Source organism: Lepisosteus platostomus, unplaced genomic scaffold, assembly GCF_059453375.1.
Source record: "Lepisosteus platostomus isolate fLepPlt1 unplaced genomic scaffold, fLepPlt1.hap1 Scaffold_32_H1, whole genome shotgun sequence".
Classification (NCBI taxonomy): domain Eukaryota; kingdom Metazoa; phylum Chordata; class Actinopteri; order Semionotiformes; family Lepisosteidae; genus Lepisosteus; species Lepisosteus platostomus.
Window position 1 is genome coordinate 863,629 of NW_028291660.1, and position 16,525 is coordinate 880,153.

The 16,525-nt window shown below is 48.4% G+C and overlaps 5 non-coding genes across 5 annotated transcripts; 1 reads left to right on the forward strand and 4 right to left on the reverse strand.

Annotated features, from left to right (window-relative positions):
• Window positions 1–279: 279 nt before the first annotated feature.
• trnaq-uug (transfer RNA glutamine (anticodon UUG)) lies at window positions 280–352 on the reverse strand. Its single transcript has one exon. It is a non-coding gene; the product is annotated as a tRNA-Gln (tRNA).
• Window positions 353–1,427: 1,075 nt separating this feature from the next.
• Window positions 1,428–1,544, reverse strand: LOC148634566 (U5 spliceosomal RNA). Its single transcript, XR_015933526.1, has one exon. It is a non-coding gene; the product is annotated as a U5 spliceosomal RNA (small nuclear RNA).
• A 394-nt stretch (window positions 1,545–1,938) lies between these two features.
• Window positions 1,939–2,052, reverse strand: LOC148634567 (U5 spliceosomal RNA). Its single transcript, XR_015933546.1, has one exon. It is a non-coding gene; the product is annotated as a U5 spliceosomal RNA (small nuclear RNA).
• An 11,390-nt stretch (window positions 2,053–13,442) lies between these two features.
• On the forward strand, window positions 13,443–13,514 carry trnag-ucc (transfer RNA glycine (anticodon UCC)). Its single transcript has one exon. It is a non-coding gene; the product is annotated as a tRNA-Gly (tRNA).
• An 834-nt stretch (window positions 13,515–14,348) lies between these two features.
• Window positions 14,349–14,490, reverse strand: LOC148634569 (U4 spliceosomal RNA). Its single transcript, XR_015933565.1, has one exon. It is a non-coding gene; the product is annotated as a U4 spliceosomal RNA (small nuclear RNA).
• Window positions 14,491–16,525: the final 2,035 nt, after the last annotated feature.

The following is a 16,525-nucleotide window of genomic DNA, read 5'->3' on the forward strand; positions in this document are numbered from 1 at the left end:
GTGTTCTGATTCAGATCCCCTGCAGTTCATGCCAATTAGAACAATAGCAATGCTGAGTCCTCCCCACCCTAATGAGCACAAATTCAGCTGCTCTCCAGTTCTGTTCTGCATGTTTTTTCATTGCAATTGAGCTCGGAGCTGGAGATGATCTCCATACAGTTCTGTGTTAACTAACCAGCACTTGCGTGCTAATTTACGGGTTGTGGCAGATGCTTTTCTATAGTTCATATACATGACGGCAACCTGTTACCGAGGAACCTGAGAGGTTTAAAAGCCTCACGAGCCAGGCAGGACTCGAACCTACAATCTTCTGATCCAAAGTCAGACGTGTTATCCATTACGCCACTGGCCCATAGAACACGCGCTTGCACTCCACCACAGAGAGCTCTACACTGCTACTAGTAGTACACTTCCCCATCTAAATTTTCACAGCAAGAAACTTGTGTTTCCTACTATTTTTATCAGGTTTAAAATATCATCTCCTTAAAACAGAAAAAGTGTTGGTGTGTCGTGCTGAAATTCTGATTGATTTTGAAATCAAAGAAAAAAGGTTTTCTTCCAAAACACTGTGAAATTGTCACATCTTGCAGACAATAGGTGTATTCCATGTTGAAAAGAGAAGAAAGAAAACCATGGAGCCTTTTACAGGTGTGAGGCTTCTTCAGGTGTGAGAAGACCTCACGGCCGAAACGCTGTGTTTCCGTTCTTCTCTTTTCAGCATGCAATAAACCTATTACTTGTTCCTTTGCAGCCGAGGCATGCTGACGTAGCTACCCAGCTGAACATCTTGCAGACTCTACAGTACTTCTCTCCTGTAGAAGTAAAGCAGGGCTTGCTGGGTGAGCTTTTGCTCCGGTAAATTAGGTCACGTGTCATGTTAAATCACTTCTTCTAAACACAACATTTGCTGGTGCTAGCTTTCCCCATGAAAAGAGACATTTCCCTTACAGTACATGACATATCGTTTGTATTCTATCAATAAGTATACAAATAAAACAAAAGAAAAAATGTTGTCGCCAAAGAATGCACAGCTCTGTCGCCTTGGGGAGGTGTCAAGGGCATTGAGCTCCTTGGACATGAGAAGTGCCAGATAAATGCCATTTCTCATCATTTCTCTTGGCGTCAGTTCTGCTATTAAATGGGACGGAGGCAACAGGCTCATAAGGCATGTTAAGTGCACACCGAACGCAGATGTGTCCAAGTGTCTGTAAAAGTGCGGTCACTGTGCCGGAAACGACGCACTCTGGGAAGCCGCTATGCAAGCAAGGTCCCAAGATCCCCTGCGGCCGGACACTTCCCACCCACCAAAGAAAAGAGCGCCAATCAGACGGCCGGAGACCGAGAAATCATCGAGCAGACTGCCACAATTGCCATAACAAGACCGATTGCAAGCGTTTTTGTTTTCTCTCTTTGACCAGCTAGGCTGAGCCCCACCCGAAGGCAGGGAAGCGCAAAAATTGCATGGAACTCATTTATGCTTCTCTCCACGGAAATCTTTAGTAAAAGGCGAAAGATTTGTACGAGATGAAGAGAAACCAGAGTGCGTGGCTGCACAGCTGCAGGAGCCCAGGCCGCCTTCAAGGCCTCTGCCCTGCCGGTCGTGGTTGGCAATGCACCTGGCCTTACAAACTAGCCAGTGGGGCCCGTTCAGCTCCGGGCTCATCGCCTGCGGCTTACGGCTTGCGAGCTTGCCCAATCCGTGCGATAACTCGGAAAACACCCGGCCACACTGTGCCGGAAACGACGAACTCTGGGAAGCCGCTATGCAAAGCGAGGTCCCAAGATCCCCTGCGGCCGGACACTTCCCGCCCCCCAAAGAAAAGAGCGCCAATCAGACGGCCGGAGACCGAGGACTCGCGGAGCAGACGGCCACAATCACCATTACAAGAGCGATTGCGAACGTGCTTGTTTTCTCTCTTTGACCAACCCAGCTGCGACCCACCCGAAGGCAGGGAAGCGCAAAAATTGCATGGAACTCATTCATGCTCCTCTCCAAGGAAATCTTTAGTAAAAGGCGAAAGATTTGTACGAGATGAAAAGAAACCAGAGTGCATGGCTGATTAAGGCCATTTAAGGCCTTAATCAGGCAATTAAGGCCCACACCGATCCTGAGCCTCAGAACTCCGGGCGCAATTAAGGCCCAAACCAGTTCTGACCTTCAGAACTCCGGGCGCAATTAAGGCCCACACCAGTCCTGAACTTCACGGTAAGGGTCCAAAACCCGTTCAAAAACTCCACGCGCAATTAAGGCATAAACCAGCTTCGAACGCCTGTACACAATACCGCGGAACCCCTGCCAGACCAAATTCTGGGCTTACAGCAAACAACCCATTACATACACCAGTGTCTTCCCCGGGCCAGAGGAATTCAGAAACTCACGTTTACTCCGTCATCTCGGGCGATTCTCGCAGGGAGCAGAGATTTCCCAATCGGTCAGAGAGAGTCGGGACTTTTAAATAAAAGAGGAGTCCTTACCTCTTAGTTATGTGCGCGCTGACCATCTCTCCTGCCGATGGGAAGTTCTGCGCCTTCTGGAGCATCCGCCGACTACGCCAAATTTGTTGTAACAGAAGAAATAAGGTTCTTGATCCCGAGATGAAGTAAAACAGATGAGTTTATTGCATGCAAGGAACAATAAAGCCGAAGTCTTGTTTCCCGCAAGAAACAACAAAACCGAAGTATTGTTCCCCGTACTGTTACAAACTTTTGGGTTATATAGTGTTTTCAACTCCGTTTCTGACGTCACTCGGTCTGATGGTAAAGAGGGGGGTTCATGGTATTTGGCCAGTTTACGATGTTCTGGACAAATGGTCAGTTTAACATTACACCCAGGGGGGTTCCTAGCTTGCATCTGCAATCCTTATCAGTTAACCCCCCTTTCCTGCCATAAACCCCAGTTTGTGACTTGAAAGTCTAAACCCCCTACAGAAAGGATTAAATTCAAACCCCCGTCTCCACATCTTTCTTCAGTATCTTAATAAAGTGAAGGAGCTGCCCCTTCGCCAAGGCGGTGTGGGGCAGAATGGACAACATAATGCAACTCCTGGAAACGAATGCGGTGCTCAGCTACCAGTACATTCTGCTGGGGCTGGCACCTACCGGACTGGACAGGGGGACGCAGTTCCTGATGTGGCTGCTGCTGTCCCTCACAAAGAAAGGCCTGTGGGACGCGAGAAACAATCTCATCCGGCACAACAACAAGTGGGGAGCGAGGGAGCTGGAAGAGAGGATCCTGGCGGACCTCAGGAGGAGGATGAAGCGCGACGTTGCTAAATGGGGTTTCCCCACGGCAAAGGAGCACTGGAAAGGCCTATGGACCCTGTACAGGGATTAATGGTTTACAGCAAGCGGTAGGGTTTGGAGGGACTCTCATAATAGCGCAAATCCGCCCACCCTTGCAAGGATTGATAACGGACAATCACCGCCGTTCCGCCGATGTTTTAATTTTGTGGAGTGTTATCGTGTGAGACGTTTCCCTTTGAGATGTGTTTTTTTTCGGAATAAAGTATATTTTATAAGAAAAAAAAAAGATTGTACCATAAAGATTTCCATGGAGAGGACTATGGTTTCCTGCAGGACTATGCCGGTAGGAGGACCAGGTTCCACAACTTCAAGGGGCTGTGTCGAGGCGATCCACAGTACTGTCAGGACCAGCCCTGGCAGTTTTAGGATTCCCATTCTGGAACATAGATGAGGCACATGGTACAGTTCCACTATAATTTTGAATATATTTTCCTAGCAGGACCTACAGTACAGTACCTAACTACCTGCAGCTACAAAGGGGCACCCCCCTCTTTGATCGGGTTTGGACGTTTAACCCTATTCTGTGTTCTCCGGCGCCATTTGAGGTGGGCGATACAACCGGAGGTGGTTGCGATGCACCCACTTGTAGACCAGAGATTGCCTTCCCTTCTCAATCTGAATTCGATAAGCTACCGGTGATACCTTATCGACAATCTCGTGGGGTCCTGTCCAACTGGGTAAGAACTTCCGGGCCACCCCTGTGGGTTTGGCAAATTGGAAGTACAGGTCCTTGTCTCCTACTTGGAGTTCCTGGTTAACTGCCTTTCGGTCATAGTATGCTTTCCTACCCTCTGCACTCCTTCCCAGATTGTTCTGGGCAAAAGCAAAGGTTGCCTGCAGATGTGCTCGCAGGTCTGACACATACTGATGGGCCGTAGCAGCCCCCGTCGTGCTCAGGTCCTCCACCCCATAAAGACAGTGTAGGGGAAGAGTCATCTTCCGACCTGTCATCATCTCAAAAGGTGGGACCCCCGTAGAGCAATGGGGCTTACCTCGGATGGCCATCAGAACCAGGGGCAGCTTAATGTCTCAGTCCCTACTGCTGTTGGAGACAAACTTTTTGAGCATACTAACCACCGTTCGGTTTGCCCTTTCTGCCTGGCCCGAGGATTGAGGGTGGTAGGAGATATGCAACTGGGTCTTGACCCCAAGCATATTCCACAGGGTTGCCATTACTGTAGCTGTGAAATGGGTTCCCCGATCCGAGACCACGGTCAGGGGGAATCCCCATCGACTGAACACATGGTTCACCAACAGCACTGCAGTTGTCTCTGCCGTGACGTTGGGTGCTGGGAGGCACTCAATCCATTTTGTGAATGCACACGTAACAGTGAGGAAATATTTGTTCCCTCTGGATGACCTCACCAGCGGCCCCACCCAATCCATTTGAAGATTGGACCAGGTGAATGTCATGCCCTTTTTCTGGAGTGGTGCACGGTGCAAGGGCCGTGATGGTTGGAACTGGCTACACGTCAGACACCCCTTTACATACGCGGCGATGTCTTGGCCCATGTGAGGCCAGAATGCCACCTGCTGGATAGTGTCGTATGTAGCCTTGATTCCCCGGTGACCCCCACAGGGTTCGTCATGAGCGTGTTGGATCATGACCCCCCGATGACAGTGGGGAACTACCCACTTTGGGACACCTTGTGCAACTGGTACACAAACCAACAACCCCTTTATAATTTTTAGGTTGTCTTTCACCTCTGCCAGCTCCTTCAGCTCCAGAGACTGGCTCAGCACCTGCTCCGAAAGAGGTTGACGCACTGGGTCAGCGATATGCTGATACATTTGCCCAATTGCTGGGTCCTGTTTCTGCATTTCCGCAAGATCGGTGTTAAAACCCTGTGACCCAAGCACTACAGATTGAGGGTCAGCTCCGACATCCTGTCTAGCCCTGCTTCGGGTGACCGCCTTGACCTCAGCCACGAATTCTGGGGGTAGCCATTCCTGCTGGAACTGCCAGGGTTCACCCTCTAAGGCGCCAGATTTGGCCAACCGGTCGGCCTCATCATTCCCGTCTTTGTCGGGTCCCTTCACCTGGGAGTGTCCCTTCACCTTCCTCCAGTAAACCATCATTCCAGCCTCGGTCGTGAGCTTGTCACTGGCCAGGAACAACTCTTTGTTCTTTACTTCCTTGCCCCGGGCATTTTTCATGCCGTTACCTTTCCAATACGGAACGTGAGACACGAAGCTATGTCGGGCGTAGTTCGAGTCACTACAGATGACAAACTGTTTAAGGCCATGTGTCAGGGCCTGCTGGAGGGTGATCAGCACCCCAGCTACTTCCGCATACTGACTAGTCTTTGGTCCTAGCTTATAGCGGGTCGGCCCACAGGGAGTATTGTCTTGCCAGACTACTCCTACCCCTGCTAGCACCTGCTGTTCGTGGCGAAAAGAGCAACCGTCAACATAGGCCATGGGTAAGCCCTGGCCCACGTTCTCATCGTAGTACCGATGATTGTTCGGTAGCTCAGCAGCGGGAATTGTTTCTGGAGCTTCCATGTCAGTGTCACAGCCGTGACACACTTGGCCCAAAGCCAGGCCCTGTCCCAGGTACATTTTCTTGCTCTGTGCATAACGTACCTCTATCTCATAGCCTTGTAGGGCCATCATTCATGCCACAATCCTGCTATTTGACACCCTGCCCGCTTTCAGTCTCTGGCTATGCAGGAATGTCACAGGTTGGTGGCAGGTTTCGATGATGATCTTTTGTCCCCCAACATAACTACGGAAGTGTTCTACCGACCAGACCGTAGACAACAGGGCCTTCTCGCAGTCCAAGAACTTTTGCTCCACTGGGCTCAGGGCTCGACTGGCATATGCCACCACCCTTCGCTCTTGGTTATATTCCTGACTCAGAGCAGCCCCAAGGCAGTGCTCTGAGAACCCTGCTTCAAGGTAGAAGACCTTATTTGTGTCAGGGTAGGCCAAGCTCGGCGCACTACCGAGTCTGCGCTTCAGCTCCATCACAGCCTGTTCTGGGGAAGGCCCCCACTCAAAGGGCACGTCTTTCTGCAACAGCTTGTGGAGGGGCCTTGCTATTTCAGTGTAATCCTCAATGAACTGCTGGGAATAATTACATACTCCCAGAAAGCTGCGCAGTTCAGACAGGTTAGTGGGCGACTTCATATTCTGGATAGCTTGGACTCTGCTGGACTGTGGCTGTATGCCTTGGGCTCCAACCAACAGTCCCACGTACTCCACTTGGGTCCTACACCACTGTCCCTTAGCCAGGGACAGTTTGGCCCCTGCACAGGAGAGCTGGGTCAACACATGCCTGATCTCGGCCATGTGTTCTTCCCAGGTCTGACTCCTCATCAGAATATCGTCCACATAGACCAGGTTGCCCCTGGCGGCTGCATGACTCATGGCTTTGTGCAGAAATATGTTGAACTCCGCTGGGGAGTTGGAATACCCAAAGGGGCATCGACTCCAGGTGAACTGCCTGTTTCCAAAGGAAAAGGCCAGTTTGTACTGGTCTGTTGGTTCTACCTTAAGGGTCCAGAACCCATTGGCCACATCCACTGTGGTGAAATATTTCGCTGTTGTCACCTTGAATAACTCCTGATCTAGGTAGATCATTGGCCATCGTGACAAAGGAACCTGTTTATTCAGCTGCCGGTAGTCAATGGTCAGACGCCATTTACCATTGGGTTTCAGCACCGGCCACAGTGGGGAGTTATAAGTGGAGTTACACTCCCTTATGATCTGACGCTCTAGTAGAGCATCCAACGTCTGCTTTATGGACTCGTATGCCGTGAGGGGAATGCGATACTGCCTGACATAGGTTGGGCGGGCGCCAGGGGCCGTTGGAATGCGCACTGTGTTCAAATCCGTCACCCCGCAGTCATAGGCGTCCCGTGCAAACACTTCCCGGAAATCCTGGAAATTCTGACGCAGCTGCTGACGCTGGCTTTCCGTTTCCAGGGCATCTGCCTTGCCAACCTGTTCCTGTACCTGCTCTAGGAACCCCGCTTTTGACGGCATGGCGGTATCCCGGGTCGTACTCTCGGCTGAGTGGTCCATCGGAACACCTGCGTGTACTGTGTACACAACCATCTCATCCTTATCGCTAAGGTCCACCCTGCACACCTCCTGGTTGCAGAATCCCTCTATTGGCATAATTGCAATCATCCGCCGGGGGTAGGTGTAGTACACCTGCTCGGTTCCCCCCTCCCTGGCCAAGGGACCAGGGAGCTGCCCCAGTACTGGGATGGCTAGTTCGAAATCATAGAAACCATTGTCAATTACCAGTCCCATGTCAGTGCGAGCAGGGATTTTGACATCTTGTTTTGCTATGTTCTGCACCAACAGGCAGGTGGCTCGGCCATTCCGTTCCAGTCTGGGGGTACAACAGACTGCTAGGTTCAGTCTGATAAACTGAGCTGATGGTTGGAAGAAAACCATCTCAGCGTCCATTCTCTGTCCCTTCTTTAGGACAAGGCGTACTGGAAACCCTGCTGTTGACGCAGGAACGATCAGGTCCGATTCGTTTACTACCTGGCAGGCCTGAGGAATCGTCTGACCTGACCGAATGTTCTCGGGGTCACCGCTTAGAGAGTGGGCATCTGGGTCCACCCGTGTCCACAGCACACTGTTTACTGTGTCCAGCTGGGCGCCCAGTCGAACCAATAGGTACTTCCAATAGGAAGTAGTGAGCAAACTTCCTTTTTCCGATGGAGATGGAAGCTACACAGCTTCCTTTGCTCCAAATGGACCTATGAGATGGGGGTGCCCACCACAGAACCTGTGACTGCGTCACCAGGGTCACCTGACAGCTTCGCGACAGGTCCTCGAACAGACCTTCACTGATTATGGACTTCTCAGAGCTGAGGCTAAGAATTACATCATCAACCTGCACTTCTGCCACCTGGACCCCCTCCCACCACCATGGGGTGGTAGTCCTGGACCCCCTGAGGTACCAGGGTGCACAGAAAGGACTCCCATTCATTACCGGACAGGGAGATCCACTCTTCTTCAGGGATGAAAAGGGGGTGTGCTTTACCTGGCGGGTCAAGCAGCTGCTTGGAGCACTGCTCCTGTAGTTAGGAGACCGTGGGAGTGCTGGCCTGGGCAGGACTTCCCTGTAGCTTTGGAAAGCAAGAAGAGACATTTATTCTCGTCCAGAGGAACCAGGAGGAACCTCCAACTCAGCTATAGTGTTCAGTGGGCACTGTGTGATCACAGCATAACCACTGAATCCCCCTTTTTGCTGTGCAACAGGCTTAGGGTTTTTGACCTGAGCCCACAATTTTCCACGCTGGCAGTCCACCAGAGGCTCCAGCCTGTCAAGCAGGTCTTGGCCAATGAGTAGTGGCTCTGTTTTAAACCTAGAGATGTAAACAGGATGCACCACGTTCATTGGCCCGAACCTAAGTGCCACCCACACTCGGTGTGTGATCCTGGCATGATCCTGGGTATAGCTGGAAATATCTATCTTACACGGTTCTACCTTAAGTCTGATGCCTTTTCCTTTCGCTACTCGTTTGAGCTCGCTGAGTAGATCGGCTGACATCAAACTAATTTCAGCCCCAGTGTCAATCAGTGCTTCTCTATCTAAGACGTTTTCAAGAGAAACCTTGATATAAATACGCCTTGCTTTGCCTTTCTGGCTGAGATTCCCTAAGAATTGTAGGAAGCCTGCCTTTTCTTTGACTTCAGGGGCGGGGTCAGCGCCCAACTCAGAGTCACAGCCTTCTTCCAGGCAGGAACCCTCCCACCCAATCAGATAGACTGAGGGAGGGGCTTGGGACGGATCCCCGCCTCCTCCAGTGAGAAGGGGCGTGGTCCCCCTAAGCTCATTCACACTTCCGGCATTCGGTGCGGAAGGTTTACCCTGTCCTGATCTCTCAGGCAGGGCTTGTTCAAGCCTGGCCAGGCGGGCTGCAGTTGACTCCCTTCATCCAGTCTTATGATAGGCTCTGCCTGAGCCCTTGCCTTCCCCGTAGCGCTCACGGCGGCTCTGACGCTTAGTGCGGTCCTGCCTGCCTATTTTGCGCCGGGGCTTAGCGAGCTCAGGAACCTCAGCTGCCTCGAGCTGAGGCGAGTCGTCAACCCTGCTGGCTTTAGTGGCGAACACGGCCGTTTAAGCAGGTTTTTGCTCTGAGGAAGCAGAGACTTCAGCTCCCCAGGCTTTTTGAGCCAACCTTCTAATGTCAGACATTTTCATCGCTTTTGCATCAGTGTGCATCACAATCATTTTCCTGACTGAGGGATGCAGATTAGCAATGAATAAACCTTTGAAATTCACGTTCTCTTCGCAACCCTCTTCATTCCGCCCTGCAAAATAAGTGCGCCTAAGCCTCTGATAATAGTCGCGAGGGGCTTCAGCTTTTTCGTGCTTAATATGGTGCACAGCGGCCACGGCAGCTATGGGATCGATAAAAGCCGAAAATTCTCCAATCATTGCCTGACACAGCTCCTCAAAGCTATTACAGACCTCCGGTCCTTGTCTAGACATCCACTCGTGGACCACTCGGCTGGTAGTTTTCCTTACTAACATAGCCTTTTCCTGTTCGGACGCTTCGGGCATAAACTGCAAAGTATATCTCAGCTCATCGATGTAGGTCTCCACATTATTCCCTGACACTGACGGGTCAAACCTTTCTACATCTTTGGCTAACTGCCTCAGGGAGTGGAGGTTAATTTTTACGGTTTCTCCGCGGGCAGGGAGACGGCCGTGATCAGGAGCAGGGGGTCTATGCCTGAACTGACTCGCCCTTGCGTTTCGCGCAGGACTCGGCGATCTCCCCCATGCCGATCCGACCACAGACCCTGGCCGGGAGAAACCTCCTCCCGGCGCGCTGGGTGAGCGCTCCGGGCTGCTAGGTGGGCTGGCATGCAAGTGGGATCTAGTCTATTTTGCTTCCAGTACGGCAGCATCTGACTCCTTTTGCCTTTCCTGGCTGAGCTCATTTAAACTCTCAATTTCTTTTTCTTTTTCTTTCAAGCTCGCTTCCAGGTCTCTCCTAGCTACCTCAGCCGCAGTTTCTCTAGCAGACAAGTCATCTAATTTACCTAAAACTTCCCTGAGTCAGTCTTCACTTTCCTCATTTTTCACTCTCTTTTCTCTGATTATATCCAACAACTCAACTCGCTCCGCCTTATATCTTTCTAGCGTTCACTGAAGCTTTTGAAACTTTGTCAGCTCGGACAAAGACAGTTCCAGCTGTTTAGCTAGATTTAAGGTGAAACTCGATAGGACCAGAACTGCTTTCACAGACCCTCCTGTGTTAAGCTGGTTCGCTACCTTAGCTACTAAATCTACTTGCAGCTTCTCAATATCATCAAAGTTCAACTTTTTGATACCACTCCAGTAACCAGGATTGTCGTCGCTAGAAATAGTACTTATAAGCGACTCCACTTCAGACATTTTAGCAGCCATTGTCATTACGTCTGTAGGGAAAACCGGTTCAGGGACGCCAAATATGTAATCATAGTGGCTCTCTGAAGGCACCAGTTCTGTAGGGTTTGGGCATTTACTGAGACAATTATTAATTGTAGCAGTAAATCACAAAGTTGATTCTTTTGATGGCTTTAGAATCCAACCATGCGATATAACTCAAACAACGCACACACACAGGTACTAATACACGAGGATACATTTATTAATACATAGAATATGCATATAAACCTAACAGATCTTATCGAGAGGGTTATCAGAATACAAAAGGTATATATTCAATCAGTTACAAAGTGTTACACATATCAAGAGGACATACGTTCAGTATATCATTCATTAAGACCGTTTCATAAATGAACTTGGTTACAACTTCTACATTAGATACTCAAAACAAGTACATAACTCTTAGGAATTAAATTGATATCAACTGGTTGGGATAACAATTGAATTCTCGAGCTGTAATGCATTGAAGTTGAATACTCATCCAATCTTTGGGGATTCAGATCTCCTGCGGACTCAAAGAAACAGTTGCAGGCTGTTGCTGTCCAATCCGCGCTCTCTGGCTCCGTGCCAGGCTGTGCTGTGCGGCTTGCGACGGTGCGCTGCTGATGCTCACTGTTGGCTTTAACTAGCAAAGTTTGTGCACAGGAGAAAAGATGACTGTGGGTCCCAGCAAGTCAGGAAGAGGACCGGTTCGTTCCTGATGAAGAGCTAGTTCTGAATAGTGATTCAGCTGTCCACAGTTCCGACCTGTTCACAAGGCCTGCTGCTGGTTACTCTCTGGCAACCTCCACTCTAGACTCTTAGAACAAAGGAAGGTTCTGGCACTCGGACATACTGGCCGTTCCATGGTTGTCCGGGCTGAGTCTCAGGATGGTCAGGAGGCGCGCTGCGAGAATGTCCTGCCCTTGGGATTCTCCTTTGAATTCCCTTTAGAATTGTTGAATCTGAATCTGAATCTGAATCTTGTTGAATCTTCCCTTCTGAATCTGAATCTCCAGGCTCTCTGTGTTGCCTGTTTTTACCTGGAGGAACTTCAGCTCATTGATTGGCTGAAAGTTCCATGGGCATCAGAGTCCCATGTGGGTTACTCGGCCCTACCAGTCCCTGATTGGTTGATCAAGGTGAGATATGAGTCACTTACTCCTGACACTTAGTAATGCAGTCCAGATGTCCAACTGGCACTCCCTAGACAGATAGGCGCCAATGGATGACCATTGATCATGATAGCCAGGCTTAGCTAAGTGCATCCCCCTTTGGGAGCTGTCCTTATCAAAAGAAAACATCTTGCATGAATAGTTTCTCTGTGGCTGCACCACAGAGATGAACAGAGAAATGGGGCCTCATTTGGGAAGGCTCAGAACACTTAATTCTTTCTATTAATAAGCCTCACCGCTACACGTCAGAGAAACTTTAAGAGTATTACTTTTTTTTTTCTTTTTCCAAAATACAGTATGGAATCTAGACACCCGAGCAGATGGATTTCCAATCAGCACACGTTACACTAAACGCTAGAAAACAGGGGGATTTCTTTACGCAGTTATCAGCACACCCGGTATTCGCGTATAGAAGCCGCGGTGCTGTGCTGAACTTGAACTCACAGCAACATCAGTTATTCTGTGCGACTGATTCTCATTTCATTCTAAACTCGCCCACCCAGGGACGCCATTAAATGTAATGGTTTGATGGGTTTACTGAGACAATTATTTATTGTAGCAGTAATCACAAGGTTGTTAGTTGGGGCTTTTAGAAAATCAATCGTCAGAACAACTAACAACGCACACACAGGGGTTCAATACACTAGATACATTTATTAATATAAATTGTGCACCAAACATATACTAGTCTGCCTGGATACGAGTGGCAGACCTTACTGTGAGTGTTATCAATATACAAGGTATATAATCCCGAAGAGATGCAAACACAAAGAGATACACAACAGAGAATATATGTCAATATATATCGTTCGGTTACCAAATCGCTAATCAGTGTTATTACCCACTGTTACTCTAAACTCGGAAGTAAATACATTACTCATGAATTAAATTGATAACAACTTGTGTTGAGGTACAATTGAATTCTCGAGACGCAATGTAGAACATGGGGTTTACTTATCCACTGTGTATGGATTTGGAATTTCCCGGCACGAACACCAAACCAGCTGACAGGCTCTGTTGCAGCCTCTGTTCCAGCGGTTGTCCAATGGGCGTTGTCCCGGCGTCCTCTGGCTACCGGCCAACCAGTCAAGGTGCAGCTCGGAGTAGGACGAGCGGAGGAATCTGACTGCAGCGCGCAGGGCAGTCGTTGCTCCGAGGGGATCTACCAGCAGTCCGGCTGGCTGGTAGAAAGTCTCTATGCACAGAGTGTGACCGCGAGTCCTCACAAGTCACTCTTGTGCCTGGGAAGAAGCTGGTTCGTTCCCGGACCAGCACTGCTTCTGAATAAGCTATTCAGGTTGTCGACGAGGATCCAGCTGTAGGGTCCAACTGTCCAACACAAACACAATCTGTAGTGTTTAGCGTGACATAGTCTTGCAGGCATCGTGCTGTCTCACTGCAATACTATACCGCTGGAGGAAACAGTCCATCTGGCCATGAAACTCATTTGAACGTCTAGCTACAGCAACTAACAATATCATGATTTATTCAGGATTTGTGGAATCAGCACGTCCCGGAGACAGCTTCCGAAATCGTGAGCATTCTCTGGTGGTGTCCTGCAGGGCTTTTGCGGGTGTGCGTTGGTGGTATAGTGGTGAGCATAGCTGCCTTCCAAACAGTTGACCCGGGTTCGATTCCCGGCCAACGCAGTGGCGATTGGTTCTAAATGCTGTCATGAGCCTTGGATTGTGACTAGCAAAGCGAAGCCTTTTGAAAGAGCTAAAGCACTGCAAAACGGAATTGAAGGAGAATCTTACAGGGGATTCTGAGCGGTGTCTGCATACACGCAGTCCGATATGGGTGCTGAAAGCTTGAGCTACTCTCAATGTCATGCTGCCTTTCCCCCGAGTAAATCTGTTACATTGAAAGAATGCTTCTGGCAGGTTCAAAAAGGGACCCTTGTTAATTGGAGAAATCAATGATTTCGAATGAATTCTGTAAGCGTTAAAAGACAGCTATACACAGAAAACATGCAGGACACTGCTCATGATGTCTCAGTGCGTTTTTTCCAAGCCATCTGACAAAGCCCGCCCACTGAAAACTGCAGCACATCGTGTAAAGACGTTCAACTTTGTAACTACTGCACACACAGGAAGCAGAATAAATTCCTCTTTTCAAACTGTCAAAGATGTGCTTTGCGAACGCTGCAGGACATCGCACAATCTCTTTTGAATGGGGACAAACCATTTCTTATGGGGCGCAGTAAGTACAGACGTTTAAAAAGCTCCACTCATGCCGACGATACAGCATGAAGAAGCGCAACCTAACGTTTGACAGACAAAAGCCGGGCGCCGCTACGAGCAATATGAAATCAAACTGACAGCACACGGCGTTTCGCGCTGACTCAAAAGTGATCTCGACAGACGCTGTTCTCTGCATAACGCTGAAAGAGCTAAAGAGCGTTTCTGTTGAGACGTAACAAGCTCGTTTCTTTCTACCATGATGTCACCATGACCAAATCTGTCTTTAAACACCTTGCTCAGTCTCTGATGAGACTGTCAAAAATTGCTTTCGCCGATTGTATTGCAAACCGGCGGAAGCGGGGTATTGGGAAAAGTTTTCAACTAGCAATAATCGCGCCTCGGCTAAACCTCACAGGCTGCGATACTGCCACTGCGCAAAGCTGACAGTAGCCAGGCAACCGCGGGGATCCTATGGAAATCGTTATCGATCGTCTCATGGCATGTCGTTGCGGTAACGCTTCATATTTGTCGTCTTCTTCTTCTTCTTCTAGCTTGAGGTTTTGAAGAATTTCATGACAGACAAGGGCTCCGTTGGGAACAAAGGGCGTTGTGAGAAAACCGTTGCTTATTTTCAGCAGCAGAAATACAACCCTTTAAATACAAGATGACAGAACAATGACGAAGGGCGTGCCGGGAGGAACTCATGCACTACAGAGGAAAGGGGGTGGGCACGTACAGTTCACATTCAAGCCACAAGTACTCTTCTCGGATGTTACACAAACAAATCCTAACGTCTTGAAAGCATTGCAGCATGTTTGTGTCCCACTTCCCGTGGCTGCAGGACGACTGACACGAACGGACAAACACAATCTGTGGCGTTTAGCGTGACATAGTCTTGCAGGCATCGTGCTGTCTCACTGCAATACTATACCGCTGGAGGAAACAGTCCATCTGGCCATGAAACTCATTTGAACGTCTAGCTACAGCAACTAACAATATCATGATTTATTCAGGATGTGTGGAATCAGCACGTCCCGGAGACAGCTTCCGAAATCGTGAGCATTCTCTGGTGGTGTCCTGCAGGGCGCCTGTGGGCGTACGTTGGTGGTATAGTGGTGAGCATAGCTGCCTTCCAAGCAGAAAAATGTTTTCAAATGCTGTCATGAGCCTTGGATTGTGACTAGCAAAGCGAAGCCTTTTGAAAGAGCTAAAGCACTGCAAAACGGAATTGAAAGAGAATCTTACAGGGGATTCTGAGCGGTGTCTGCAAACATGCAGTCCGATACGGGTGCTGAAAGCTTGAGCTACTCTCAATGTCATGCTGCCTTTCCCCGGAGTAAATCTGTTTCATTGAAAGAATGCTTCTGGCAGGTTCAAAAAGGGACCCTTGTTAATTGAAGAAATCAATGATTTCGAATGCATTCTGTATGCGTTAAAAGACAGCTATACACAGAAAACATGCAGGACACTGCTCATGATGTTTCCCGAGCCGAAACACAGTGCGTTTTTCCAAGCCATCTGACAAAGCCCGCCCACTGAAAACTGCAGCAGATCGTGTAAAGACGTTCAACTTTGTAACTACTGCACGCACAGGAAGAACCAGGGAAAATCTGATCATGTTTCTCTACAACAACAATAAAAAAAAAACATTATTTTACATATCACCTTTATGTGCAATAAAATTTATGCGCAAAGAAATTTAAAATAGTCTTCTTTAGGTGTGAGGGTAGGAGTGGATCACAGCAGGCATAATTGGCAAATTAGGAAAACAAAGAACTGGACAGGCGAGACATTTATCCAGAGAGCGAGTGATCAGAAAAAGGAACAGCTGTTACACCCAGGTTTTACGCTCTCTCTCTGTTGAATGAATGAAAGCATTTTATTAAAAACGCGTTTGCGTTTGTCTGGGTATTTACTTTGTAATCTGTGGTTTACATCTACTGTATTGTTTTGAGATGCCACTTTTAAAGGTGATATGTAAAATAAAGTTTTTTAATATTGTTATAGAGAAACATGATCAGATTTTCCCTGGTTCAGAAAAAAGACGATTAAAATCTGTAATCTTTTCACTTGTATGTCATCGGAAAATACAATCAGTTTCTGCTTTGTGTAAGGATGGTGTCAAAAAGTAATCTAAGTGGTGAGAAAGCTGTGCTCCTCAAAGCGCTTTACAGGATAAAAACAATAACAACAATAGTGGCTGGGCAAACGATTTTTTTTTATAGAAATACAAAATGAGATACTGTATAATGATGTGCATGAACAAAGTTATACTGCAATTTTCCTTAGATACGCGATTAAAAAAAATAAAAAAATGTGAATCCCTGGCGGAACACATTCCATAAGAATCAGCGCTTTTATACAGTATGTCGCCTTTAAACACATATATTTAAACACGCGTTTACGATTTAAATCAAAACGTGATTCAAATCAATATAAATGTTTATTTTGTAACGCATAGGTGACTATTCATTGTT